At 35.4% G+C, this 14,901-nt stretch overlaps 1 protein-coding gene across 9 annotated transcripts in view; it reads right to left on the reverse strand.

Annotated features, from left to right (window-relative positions):
• The window catches only part of LOC129750787 (protein still life, isoform SIF type 1-like), a 597,153-nt gene that overhangs the window by 573,129 nt on the left and 9,123 nt on the right, over nt 1-14,901 (reverse strand). For 8 of the 9 annotated variants that reach the window (XM_055745852.1, XM_055745850.1, XM_055745854.1 and 5 more), the window contains exon 2: nt 8,978-9,463. The gene's annotated coding sequence lies outside the window, so the exon portion shown is untranslated. The remainder of the gene's footprint in view (nt 1-8,977; nt 9,464-14,901) is intronic. The other variant, XM_055745847.1, reaches the window with a different exon arrangement.

A 14,901-nucleotide genomic window follows, 5' to 3' on the forward strand; every position in this document is an offset into this window, starting at 1 on the left:
ATAACGCTGCCGCTTTCTGGGCCATCCTTAAACTCGGTCGGTCGACTCGACTACTGACTTGGTGGATCGACTACCACCTTCCGCCTCCGGTTTCCAAGAACGACACACACCGAGGAGAACTTCCATTTCCTCGTTCTGACTTCCCTGACAGTTCATAGCCGGGTGGGAAACTCGACTAATTGGAATAATAAATGGAAAACAGGGTGTGCTGCCTAGATAGGACCAAGAGCAAATGGCTCGTTCTGCTCCTCGTTTTCTTAGCTGCGTCATTATGTCTGGGAGGTTTCTTTCTTTTTATGTATCCTTGCTTCTGTTCCCAATTGTAAAGATGATTTGATTCCCCTTACACGCCTCAACGATAAAGGTGGATTTAAGTTGAAATGAACAACAACATTCAAACGCAAATTAAACAGAAGATACATCAATCAAACAAATAATTTTATATTTTACCCAGACAATCAATAGATGTAAGATTGAGAAACCATTGAATAAATTGATTACTAAATTTTACCTAGAGAGAATAGATAGCGGTAATGATGATGTTTGTAACGATTATAAGGTACTTCTGTAGATATGTGCAATATTTATAATATGTTTAAGTTAAAAAGTAGTATTACCGTCTTACGACATAAATTAACGAACATAATTTCTAAAATTCACTCGGTCCATGCCAACCGTTCTCCAATTTCTCGGACATCCCACATTCGCCAGATCACGATCCACTTGGTCTAACCACCTCGCTTGTTGCGCCCCTGCTCGTCTCGTTCCTATCGGATTCGTAGCGAACACCTGTTTTGCAGGACAGTCGTTCGGCATTCTTGCAACATGTCCTGCCCAGCGTATCCGACCAGCCTTCACCACCTTTTAGATACTTCGCCTCAACACTCCATTCTCGTGCACGCCGCCAAAGATGGTTCTTAACATTTGTCGCTCGAATACTCCGAGCTTACGCAGATCCTCCTTGAGCAATGTGACCATAGAGAATAACTGGTCTAATGATCATCATGTACAGATTACACTTCGTACGAGGGCTATTTCTTCAAGACCGCAGTTGCGCCGATCTCCAGTTCGTCGTTGTCGATTGTGACCTTGTTATTACTGGACAACCGGGTTCGGTCGATCTCGGATTCATAGATCAGCTTTGTCTTGGTGGTATGCGGCTTAGATAATGCGTAGGGTCTTGGTGTACACGGCATTTTTGAAGGTTTTGTCGTAGTGTAAAGATTTGGTCCGTCGTAGGCCGTTCTGATGACTTCCCATGAATCTGTTTGCTTGTGGCGTTAGGCAGCGGAGTAGGATTCGGGACAACACTTTGTAGGCGGCATTGAGTACAGTGATCGCTCGGTAGTTCTCGCAGTCCAATTTGTCGCCCTTCTTGTAGATGGGGCATATTACCCCCTCCTTCCACTCCTCCGGTAGCTGTTCTATGTCCCAGATCCGGACTATCAACTGGTGTAGGCAATCGGCCAACTTGTCCGGGCCCATTTTGATGAGTTCAGCTGCGATGCCATCCTTCCCAGCCGACTTGTTTCTATTCAGCTGGCGGATGGCTTCCTTAACTTCACTCAGCGTTGGGAGTGGCTCCTCTACGTCGTTGGCCACACCGGCGATGTACCTTCCCCCACCGTCTTGATCTCCTGCATGTGCGCCGTTCAGGTGTTCATCGAAGTGCTGCTTCCACCTTTTGATCTCCTCACGAATGTGCGTCAGGAAGCCTCCGTCCTTATCCCGGCACATTTCGGCTTGCGGCAAGAAGCCATTGCGGGATGCGTTGAGTTTCTGATAGAACTTTCGCGTTTCTTAGGAACGATGCAGCTGCTCCAGCTCCTCGAGGTCCTCCTCTTCCAGGCGGCGCGTTTTCTCCTGGAAAATTAGGACTCGCTGCCTCTTCCGCTGTCGGTGATTTTCCACATTTCGACGGGTGCCTCTTTGCACTACTGCCGCCCGCGCGGCATTCTCTTCGTCCATCACCCTCCTACACTCCTCGTCGAACCAGTCGTTCCGTTGAGTACGCTCCACATAACCGATGACGTTCTCCGCAGCACTGTTGATGGCTGTCTTGATGGTATCCCAACAGTCCGTCAAGCTCGCCCTCTGCCGGCAGCGCTGCTTCGACCGATTGCGCGTAGTCTGCCGCGACCTCAGGTCACTTCAGTCGCGCTATATTTAACTGAGACGGGTGTCGGTTCCGTATGTTGTTCACTACGGAGAGTTTTGGGCGCATTTTCACCCTCACCAGACAATGGTCTGACTCGATGTTGGCACCTCGACAGGATCTGACATCGGTGATGTCCGAGAAGTGTCGGCTGTCTATCAAAACGTGTTCGATCTGTGATTGCGTTTGGTACGGTGATCTCCAGGTGTAATTGTATGGGAGGCGGTGAAATCTATCAGTCTGAGGCAGGTTTCGTTGGTCAGCTGGTGCACGCTGGACTTTCCAAATGTCGGTTTGAATTCCTCCTCCTGGCCGACCTCAGTTTACCATGTTTTGGGCAACGGTCGTTTTTACGCTCCAACGGCGCGTAGAATTCGTCTTTGTCGTCACAGGTCTTTCCGAGATGAGGGCTGGGCACGTTCATGATGCTGATATTGAAGAACCGGCCCTTGATTCTCAACCGGCACATTCGATGGCATATGTTAGTTGTTACTTAACAGCATTACGAAACGGTTTTTTTTATAACTTGAAAGAAAAAAATGCAGTAGTTTGAATTTCTAAAGATATTTAGTTCATAAATGCTAAAACAGACATTCAATGTGTAATCGGATATATTTTTGGTACGTAAATACAGTTGGAGAACATTTTTTGAAGTGAAAAAATTAATCTTTCCATAAACTATCATTTGCAATTTTGCTTTAAATTGTTTTCAGCTAAATTTCGATAACAATAATACAATTCTTTAATATTCCCCCAACATAAAATTATTTATTGATTATACGCCCTTTTGTTATTTGTGTAAAAAAAACATCAGAAAATTTGTTGAAAAGAGCGAAAAAGCATTTTTGCGAGGAAACTTACTAACGTACACCATACTTTACCCTGCAACATTTCATTATTTAGGAGAAGTAGTACCGGGATAGAGGTGGCCTTAACCTATACAATGAAATCTGGTTGGTCCGAAGTCTACATGTGGTTAACACGTATACTCCGTATATTCAGAACTACTTTTCACCGATATGCCGAAAAACAAATTTACTAAAGGAAGATTTGATCTTAATTGAATTTGACATATTTTTTTAAACCAGATATCATATCGATTCACAGTGTTGAACAAATTTGTTCAATGAGTGATAATCTTTACTATTAAGTACTGAAAGACTTTCTGGAATGATGTCAGAAAAAGTTGTACTCTAATCTAAATTTTATTTTTGTTTTCAAAGTATTGTATCTCTAAAACTAAAATATTTAGTAAAATCTGAATCCTTCATTGAATGTAGTATAGTAAATTCATGTAAAATCAGAAATAATAATAAACTTAACGATACGATTGAAAATAAATCGGATCAGTTTTTCAAACCGATGCTTTTTCTGGTAAGCCATGATCAATCTACTCTTAATTATGTTCCATATTTTGAACTAGAAATTTGCAGAAAAATAAATTTAAAGCAGTCAAATTTCAAATCAATATTTGCGGAGCACAACAAAAAGAACACGAACATAAATTTAGAATTAAATCAGAATTTTAAGGTTCGAACAGTGCACAGTGCACAGAAAAAGAACGCATAAAATAAAACAACAGAGTTAAAAAAAAGTTGCAACCGAGTTCTAAAATAAATTTCAGAAAAAATCAGTAAATAACCATGATTAAAAATTTATAAGCAAAATGATGAATTGTGGATAATAGTAAATTTTCTATCATTCGATTAACAATTTATTTTCATTATTTTAAATGGAAAGGTTGATAAAAAAATTCCGCGGTTAGAACATGAAATAGAAAAAAAAAATTATTCACGAATTGAAATGTGAATTCTCCATTAGAAAAAAAAAATTATATTCAGTTATAGTTTAAGAGAAATTTATTCAGAACACATACGTTGCCGACGTTCGATTTTTTAATTTAGTTAGCCCAGCCAATTAAAACTAAAGTTGCTCCTTAAAATCACTTGTAGCACTATAAAAAGTTAAAAAAATCATGATCAATTTTGAAAAGAAGTTTTAAAATAGTAAAACTTATTGAGGCCTTTGCAGCAAAATGAAACGTACGAAACGTACCATGTTTTTTTTATTGAAATTTTGATCCATTGGATTTCATGAAAATTATGTTTCTGAACAAAAAAAAAAAAAAAAAGATTTGAAGAACCTAAACATAATTATTTAAAAATAAAATAAAATGTTAAAAGTTGGATCAGATAATTTGGTGAATTTATTTAAACATTAATACCAAATTAAAAAATAAAAATATTAGATTTAAAACATTGTAGAATGAAAAAAAATTAAAAATTTTAATTAAAAACTTGATTATAAAATTCAATTGATTACTTCAGGGATCAGCATTTTAATTTTGTTATTATTAAGTTTATAATCATAATCAAATTTAGGTGAAATCAAACATCATCATAACTCAATCATAACTCATAACTGATGACATAACTCATAACTGATGAAATGAAAAACCTATCTTAAAACCATAACTTGTTTCTGAATTGGTTCAGAATCCATTTACATTTTATCATTAATTTTTTTTTCCGAAATTTCACAATAATAATAAAACTTGTTGAAGAGGAAAGACAGTTTGACTTTTGCTATGCAAAATTTCTTAAGTTCAATTATTTCTCGATTTTGTATTAAAAATTTGTTAAAATTCGTATTTTACAGAATAAGGAGAAGTTAATAGAAAGAAAACTCTTATTACTTTTTTCGCAGAAGTCAAAATTACTTGAATGTAAAGTTGAGCATTTAGAGAAACAAGAATCACAAAATAAAGTTGTGGCCAAAGTTGTTTTTTGAAAAATATTTTAATTCTGGATAAAATTTGTGAAGACATGAATGACTATTATTTTTAATCAAAGTGATTTGCTATAAAGTAGAAGGACATAGAGTTTATAATATTTTTCTGATAATTTTGTCGACTATCATGAGTAGTAAAAGCCAATCTCATGGCTCCCAGCTTGTGGATGTGTTCAATAAATATTTTGATGAATGAATTTTGAAATTAAAATGGTTGGTTTAAAGTTCTGAGCTCATTTACTTACGCTTCTTGAAAAAAACTAATTCTCAAGACGAGATACAGATTTTAAAACATCGGTTTGGTGGAATTGCAACTCAAAATTTATAATTCATAGTTTCAAAAAAGTGTCTTAAAATTAAATGGATAAGGCTTAAAGAGATTTAATAGAGAATTCCATCGGAGGTGAGTCAATTTTCTGACATGTTTCTTAACACTTATTTTTAAATAACTTTTGGGTTCAATTAATTTTCCAGTGCTACAGTTCAATGAATCAACAGAAAATGTTATTTGAAAAAAATCTCCATAGTGTTCGAGATATTCATAACAGAAATTGAAATGCTTTTAATCGTTGAAATTTGCAAATCACAAATCATGCGTAAAGTTATGTAAAAAAGAAGGGTTTATAAAAAGTACCACCAACCCTATGTGATATAACGAAAAAAGATCGCTCATCAATCTGTAAAACTATCCGACTTTAATTTAGAATCAAATACTGCAAGTTTTTGTCTATTCGTAGTAAATAATTTCATGAAATTGCGTCATTTAACAGAGGAGAAATCTTCAGTAGATACTGTAAGAAATTTTGATAAAATAAAAACAACAGAAACAACTTTTAATGGCATCAAATTAGGCCGGAACAAATTTCAAATCCTTCTTGTGCCACTCGGAGTTGGAAAACCGCGAGGGGGGGGGGGGCTGATTTTAAAATATAATGCGAAAACTAAATATGTTGTAATAAATTGCACGAAAGCTTGTATGTTACAAAATTGCATCCTATATACTGCCCCTACTTCCATAACAGTCCCATATGCAAAAACAAGCAAGCGAGAAAATCAGCATTTTCTGTTTTGAAATATATTTTGAAATTGTGACCACAACTTTCAGCATAAGCGAAAAACATTTGATGGAATTAGTTCTAGGTTGTCATAATAAATCGTAAGACCTGAAATTTTCGAAATTGGGTCATTGGTAAGGTCGGGAGCACCATTTTTTTCGTTATGGGACTGTTATGCGAGCATTTTCAAACCTTTTTTAAATCTACTCGCATAACAGTCCCATACAGAATATGTTTTTCTCACCAAGCTTCTTTCTTAGACTTAAATTTGATCATTTTTGAACTTTTAAATACAATTTTCATTAAAAGAAACATACTTTTGGAAAAATATCGTGAATTCCGCATTGTAAGTTGAATCTTTTTACGATTTTTGATCGCATCTGATAGTTTTTCGCTTAGGAAGACATTCCTTCCTTCTTACTGACCTGGCTTCGAAAACTAGGGTGCATTATTCGACATCAAATGAGTTAAATCTTTTTTAAATGATTCAAAGCAATAAATCAAAGACTATTTCGACGGAAGAAGCATTGAAAATTAACCAAATCCCTGGTATTTCACATATGGGACTGTTATGCGAGTATATTCCATATGGGACAGCCACAAGTTGATATTTTTTTCGAAATTTCTAGAACAAAATCTCTTTTTTTATTGTTTTATATTAAAGCCCTATGTTCAAAATGACGAACTGTCAGGTTAGATGAAAAATGACGAAAATTCATATGGGACTGTTATGCGAGTAGGGGCAGTATAGGCTATATCATATTTCATCGAAAAAATCAAAGAATCAAGAATATAAAAAGTGAAATAACTCCCATCTTCCAATTTTTATTTATTGGTCTTGTAATCTTTCGAATATTTGAATGTTTTTTTTTTTAAATTTACATAAAATACTTCCAACTTTGTATATTTCCCATCGGGTTTTTTGAAAATTTCGAAGGGGCGAGGGGGTGACAAAAGAAGAAATTGATGTTTGTTCCAGCCTTATATGTATGTATGTATATGTATTTATTTGGAGCACGCTTTAAAAAAATAAAACACAAAAAAAAATATTACAAAATTATTTCACAAAATATTTTAAGATTTTGTGATGTAACGCTAGAATAAGGAACATTCACATTGATTTTTAAAAATGTATAGATGTATGAATTAAAAAAGCCATATTTTGTGCAACATACCGTTGTAAAGTGTAAGACGTTTCTGAATTGATTATAGTCAAAGCCTGTATTTTTCAAATTTAAAACAACAATTTCAAACCAGTCATTTCGCTCAAACTTATTTTTATCAAAAGTATCTTTTATATGGAGCTCAGCCTTCCAGCGCTTGGCCGAATACCATGCATCTCTTTCAAATTGCGTGACAAATGTAAATGTATGTAAATGATTTATGTAACCTTCAACTTAAAGGCACAGCACGTTTATTTGCCGATGATACAGCAATTTTTTATTCAGAAACTTCACCTGATATTATAATTCAGCACATTGAAGACGACCTAAAACTGCTTTCAAAATATTTCAATTCAAACCTACTTTCACTTAATTATACAAAAACCAAATACATGTTGTTTCGTTCTTCACATAAAAAACTGCCTCGTACTAATGACCCAGCTATGAATGGTAATACGATTGAGAGAGTTAGTTGTTTCAAATACTTAGGAATTTACTTAGATGAAACTCTTTCATGGAATCGTCAAATTGAACACCTGGAAAAAAAAATTACTCCTCTTTGCGGTGTTCTTTGGAAACTGAGAAATTTTGTTCCCCAACATGTTCTCTTTAAATTTTATTTTGCGTTTATTCACTCTCATTTGAACTACCTTGTTATGATATGGGGAAGAGCTTCTTTGTCTCACTTACAGAAACTTCAAACGCTCCAGAATAGATGCTTGAAAAACATCTTAAAACTCCCTTTGTTATTCCCTACCTTTCAGCTATACTCTTTAAGAACGCATAACGTTCTTCCAATATCTGAACTCTGTGATTTGCAAACTGTTATATATATCTATGATAATCTACACTCAACTGAAAATATTCAAAACCTCCATTTTACTACGGGGTTGCGAACTCATAACACTCGCCAGTCAGATTTCTTGCAACGAAGCCGATCCACAACATCATTAGGGCAAAAAAGAATTTCGTTTATTGGACCTACTAAATACAACACCTTACCAACTGATATTAAAAACATAACCAATCGTTCCATGTTCAAAACCAAAGTGATACAGCTTTTGAAAGAAAAATTGAACCATTAAAACAGTCGATCATCAACCAGTCTTTGTTTTGCTTACCTTTTGCATATTTGTAGCGTTAATTTCTAATATTATTATTCTTTAAAAAATTGTAGTTTGTATTTTTATCTTATTAAATTATTGAACATAACTTGATAAAATTAGTAAATATAATTAGTGTAATAGTAAATATAGTATAATGAATCTCTTCAAAGGAAATTATTTTCCATTGAGATTCATATTGTTGTCAATTTAGTTAAATAATACATTTCCTCGCACGACATTAAACAATTTTGTGTTCTCAGCATGATTAAAATTTGCTCGCGTTAACTTTTATTATTCATTGCTGCCAGACATGCTGAGAACAGTAGCGTCCATTACCAGGGGGCTCAATTGAGCCTTTTGGTGTGGGGGAGTGTGGTGGGCCGCTACAAAAATCATAAACGTGTGTGAGAAAACGGTTCAAGTTCTTGTATCATGTTCCATGCGGGTCGATTGCTGGCTGCCAGAAGGAAGTAACTTCTTGTCCTATTCCGTATATGTTGGGTTGGTACGACTATTAAAGGGGCTGGGACTACATTTCATGTCACGTAATTTTGGAGTGATACTTGGGAGGGAATAAAAGTGATCCGGTTAATTCATGTCATTCGTGCGTTTTTTTTCTCCTCTGTATCTAGCTATTATGAATGATAAAGCGTATACTTTCGGGCGTACGGAGTTCAGGAAATTTAACTAAGCGTTAGAACTACCTACCTATTGCTGCCGGCCTAATGGATGAGGTAATCGACAGGAGGCCGTTGAACGGGCGGCTTTTCAGGGATCAGAATAGTCCGTTCTTTATCTGGCCACGGCAAACATTGAATGAAAATGACGATGTGATAAAATTTCCTTTTTCCGTCATACGTAGAGTTCCACCAACATCAACAACAACCGCTGGTTTTTCTTCCTCCTTTACACTGGCACCTTCTTATGGTTTTCCACTGTCGGCAAGCAGAATTATCTGCTTATTCACTGCTTCTGCTTTATTCACTTTTTACCCAATCGAATGCGATTCGATTTCTAATTTTACCCTCACACACTGTACACAAGTTAGCGAATTGTTATAGTTTTGTTTTAGTAGCGCAACAACATACAGGAGTGCGGCTCGGCCGATTGTTCGAATTCATTGGTACGCAATCAGCGTAGTATTTTATCATTGATGGTTGAGAATCCACTCTGGCACGAAGCGCAAAAAACGCCCTGGGTACAAGATTACCGAAGAATTAATAAAAATCCAATTAGCATAAAACATGAGGAGTCGTTCTCTTTGAATACCATTCGAGTGTACTCCATATTAAAGGTATCAATAAAAAGTGTAGTGTAAAACACTACACAAACACAAACTTCTGTGCTTAAACCTGTAAATACGCTGGCCAGAAATTGGGAGCTCAAGTCCTAAATGTCACATTAATTAATTGATTACATTTCTTTTCCAATGATTAAAACTTTAATGAATTAATCTTTTGACTTACATGTTCCACTTCAAAACAAATACCTATTTCATTCCATATCGAATCATAATAACCTTTTATCCATAGACTTTATAGTTTCGATACGCTAGAATATGATTGTTTTGCACCACAGGTTTGTTTACATTCAACTGACATCACTGCTGTTGCCTAGCGAAGTGTTGCATGGAAAGTATTCACGCAACACCTCGCTAGGCAACAGCAGTGATGTCAGATGAATTGATTGTTTTTCAATTTCAAAAGACATACCCCTGTTTAACAGCTATTAATTTTTTTGCCTATGAGATACGAAGATACGATTTTCAACAAAGTTGTTCAGCAGAAAATTTACTTGACCGAATTTTTAAATCGGCACAATAACCATAAGCGGACCTGGTATCACAGAAAGAACAAAAGCGATGTTGAATCATTACAAAAAATCAAATTTCCCCATACAAATATAAATGTTCAAAGTTACTCATGTAAACGTTACTTAAAAATTTTGTAAGAAAAAACATGGATGGGTTTTGAATCGATACGAAGCATTTTAGACCCCAAGGTTTGGGAAATTCGAATTTGGCCCCAATTCGACTCAGTCCAGTGGAAAACTTTTTAATTTTTCTGACAACTTTAAAATTATATCCCATCAATTTTTTTTAAAAAATTGGTTCATAATGTGAACAAAGTTTTTTTTTAAATTGAAAAGTGTTGGAGGTTATCCTAGTTGATGCTACTACGTAAGTGCGATGCTAATTAACACTTTAAAATCTAGGACCGTTCTAAAAATTAAACCACCTATAATTTGTCAACTATTGACTCATTAATTTGGTCTTTTGACATAAACTTGGAGTGTCAAGTCTTAGTTTGTTGAACTGTTTTTAAAGCTTGTTTTGGGTCCAAAAATCCTTTAAAATATTTATCGTGGAAAGTCTTGTTTTATCCGTAACAGATTCGGTAGGGAGCACTCGAACTAAAATAAAAATTGTCGTATTGCAAGAAGTCAATCCTTTTTACAAGGTTAAGTTTTTACTCGGCATCAGAAAAAGTTGAATTTCTGAGAAATATTCTTTTATTGAAAATAAAAATTTCTTGAGAGTCAAAAACTTATAAAAGCTAGCTTGTGTGAGAAGCTATGCCAGCTTCATTTTGTAATCATTTGATAGTTAGGTTAAGTGAGTTTATATAAGGCTGCCAGATTGCCCGGATATATAATACAAAATTTGAGAACAGTCCAGTCCAACCCGCTAACTAGAATTTTATTGAAAAAGACCAGATTCTGTCCGGATTTATACACTTAATTTGGCAAATCAAACAAAAAAATACAAATTAATTTGTAATTTTTTTTATGAATGACTCCAAAACGAAATTTTTCAGCAAGTTTGGAAAAAAAATAATCGGGAAGTCTGAAATACGATTCAAAATCAATCAATGCATTTGGATGTTTTTTTTTTCATTTTTTTAAATTGATTTTTGTTGAGTAATTTCTTGGTTTAGACAAAATTTGCCCGGATAGTGCCCCTATTTTTTAACGTCAATTTTGAAATCAAGTTCCTGTATTTTGCCATGATTTTATTTTAAATTACCCGTATTTGTACGGCCCGGATTCATGCTGAAAAAAATCTGGCAACCTTAGATAATTATGAACAAACGCCGTTATGGTCAGGACAAGGTCCAAATGCTTTAAAAATCAGCTCTATCATTCCTTTCAAAAGTTTGTAACCGCTGTTACAAAACGCTTAAGATGTTTTTCATTGTTTCCAAATGTTTTGTGTAAGCTGTTGTGTTATTTGCTAAATTTAATTAGGAAACTAGAGTGACAAATTTATATAAGCTGGAATTTAATTGAAAAAAAAAATCACAAAAACATATGTTGTTAGATTAAGTCAGGCGGGCTTCAGCGAGGGTGTATATTCATGGTACTATGAACATGGAGGGATGGTCCTCCATATTGGGTGGCGTAACAAACCAAAACAAATTTTTAAGAAGGCAAAGATGAAGATGACCTAGTTTCCGTCATAGGTCAAGTTGTGTGCATGTTGTAAGCATGTAAATTTAGTGTATAATCTACTCGTGGCATGAGTTGGTCAGGACTCCCTGATCATTCAGGTAAACAGGTGATTCTAACCGAAATTAAGCAACCACATTAACATCCTGTTTTTATTCAGGACCTTGTAGTTTTCGATCGGATTTTCCGAGAAAATCCTCGAAACCTCACACGCACACAAAATTCGGCCTAGGTGGTCCCAAACTGCCTAAGCCTAAAACGTAGAGGACTGCACTCTCTGGTTCTGCAGAACCATAAACATTAAGGAGAAACGTCTCAGGCCATAGTGCCTTAATTTTTAAGGAGACCCCCTCTCGACGCGGCCAATACGGTCTTCCTGTGGTCCACCGATAAAGTCAAGGAAGGAAGACGCTAGTGCAAACAATTTCCGAGGGCCGAAAACGCCATTTTGGACCACTTACGCAAGCCACTTTTCAAGAACTACCAGCAACTAGCAGAAACAGAACAGTACCAGCAACCAGGAAGCGCGCCAACGATAGCAGTAAACCCGTCGACGGTATGTACTTCCTGAAAAATTAAATTTGATGTGTCTGAGTGTCTTAGTTTTCATAATTCTCGTGAAAATGAGAAGCGTTTCCTCGGAATATCGCAAAAATGTCGTGCACACACCATTTGTACCTTTCGGGCATAAATGGGTGTTCATTTCGCTGAGTCAGTTGGCAAACTGAAAGAAGTACGATTGGGGCGGTCCCAAATTCGATTCGGAAGAATGGAGTGGAAAGCAGCTTCGTGGACAAAAAAAAATAGGTGGAAACCGAATCCGGTGGACAAAACTTTGGACCGGAAAGTCATGCGTGTGTACGACAGTAGAAAGACTTCCTCAGGTCGGGATGTGGATGTGCCCAAAAAGTGGAATCTCTTCTTAGCACCGTCCATCATGCCAAGATAAGATTGGGGCTGAAGACATATAAGAAGCAGATGAAGCCGAAGTGGAGTCAAACAAGCTCCCTCTGTCAAACCAAGAGCTTGTAAATTATATGATCAAAGTTGTGTGGAAAATCGGTGTACGTTATCATCTACAACGAAACCTATTGCAAGTTTTGATAACAAAATGCTTCCGTGTGACCAGGATTACATTGTTAGGCATTGCCAATGTACTGACAAAAAGGGCACATCATTTTTCACCGAGGATCACCACGGAGAAAAAAGGCAACAGTTGTTCTATATTTCAGCTGTTTATACCATCATCAAAGCGTCAATAGTCAATAATCAATAGACTCAACTACAAGCTGATGATTGACTTTACGCAATCAACTACGAATATAATGGATTCAACTGTAATGGTATAATTGATTCAACTGAAAATATGTTAGATTCAACTACAATTGTTTAATTCATTTTAGAAGGCATTCAACTATAAATATAATTGATTCAACTAAAAACTGCTGTTTGACCATCCACAATCAACTATGAATAAAATAGAATCAACTGTAATTGTATAATCGATTCAACTGTAAATATGATAAATTCAACTACAATGGTATTATTTTTTTTGTTTCGGTTATAGTCGTTTTACCATCTTTATGGCATTCGCGAATTTATCAATGTTGCAGTTGGCGGATCGTTATTGAAAAACTTATCCGGTACAATTGTGTTCGATGTTTACTGTTGGGCTCGAACTCCCGGACATCGGCTCAGGAGACAACAGACTTGCCAACTGAGCTATATCACAAGCCACATGATGGTATGATTGATTTTAGTTATTAAACTACAAACACAATAGATTCACGAAAACAGAATAAATGATATTTAGGCGTATGTGAAAGTTTATTTGAAAGAAATATCTTGAAGCTGTTTTTATTGATAGGAATGAAACAGAAGATGCTGGAGGAGTTAAGATCGAAACTGGTATGCGCGAAAAGCTAAGATGTAAATTGTGGGGTGGGTGTTGTGTCTAATGGTCGCATTTCAATGACGGATGAGAGAAACGATGAGAAGAATAGAAGCAAATTGAATGTTTTCTACAGATTGTTTACAAGAGGTAAATTTCGTGCTACTGTTATTTCTTGGTTCATTGTGTATCAGGATAAGTGATTCAAACTGAGATCCTGTTAGAAAAGGATATAATTAAAAATAACGAAGCTGAATAGAAAGGAAATGTGTGTTATATTTTTATATTTCATGTGCGTAGGCTTGAAGAGAAGGTAGAAAATGGTAGAAAAGTAGGACATGTCCTACCAAAGTAGAACGTCTGGTAAGCCTAATATAGAGTAAATTTTCTCCCCACAAGGTCAATCTTCGCCGAGTGTAGAAGCACGGACTTCTAAGGACGTCTTCCGGGACCGATTAGTAAGATACACAATTTGCTTGGGAACGTTGCATGCAAAATGTTGAAATAATAAATTAAAAACAAATAAATCGTAGCCATAAAATTGTTCCGAAAAAAAATCATCTTATCATATAAGTATATTTGAATCTATCATATTTATAATCAAATCAATCATATATTTATAATTGAATCCACTATTATTATTGTTGAATGTATGCCATCAATTGTACATTATAGTTGAATAGATAAAATTTATTGTTGAATGCACAAAATTAATCATACAACCATAGTTGAATGTATTATATGCATTGTTGAAAGTTCGAAATCAATCGAATTGTCTATTATATGTATTGTTGAAATTTTGATAATTATAGTTGGTCGAGAATCAATCAGATATATGATTGAATATAAGTGAATTATTGTTGGGAATACTATACTTTTTTCTCCGTGACAGTACTGTTCTGGCCGGATTTGGCATCAATACGCTACTCAAAAGACAAGATGGCTTGGTACAAATTTTACAAAGTACAGATCAAGTGAGTCTGATTGGAACTTTATGGGCCCTTATAAAATTATTTTTGGGAAAACATGTTAAGCCTACAAATTCCATCGAAAAATTTTCAAAATACTGGAAAAAAGTGGTCGAAATCATTCAAATCAATCTGTACAGTACAGACTGTACTTAGGCTAATGAGCAGTCTTCAATCAAAGATTCGAACACTGGCCAACGATTGAATGGAATCTATTTTTTATTGACACCGGTAAATGAAGACTATAGAGAACCTAAGAGTGAAAAAAATGGATTTGCTCCTAAATTGTGTTTTTATTGCTCATTTAAAATCGTGTTTAAACATCA

The sequence above is a fragment of the Uranotaenia lowii genome, chromosome 3, assembly GCF_029784155.1.
Source record: "Uranotaenia lowii strain MFRU-FL chromosome 3, ASM2978415v1, whole genome shotgun sequence".
Lineage (NCBI taxonomy): Eukaryota > Metazoa > Arthropoda > Insecta > Diptera > Culicidae > Uranotaenia > Uranotaenia lowii.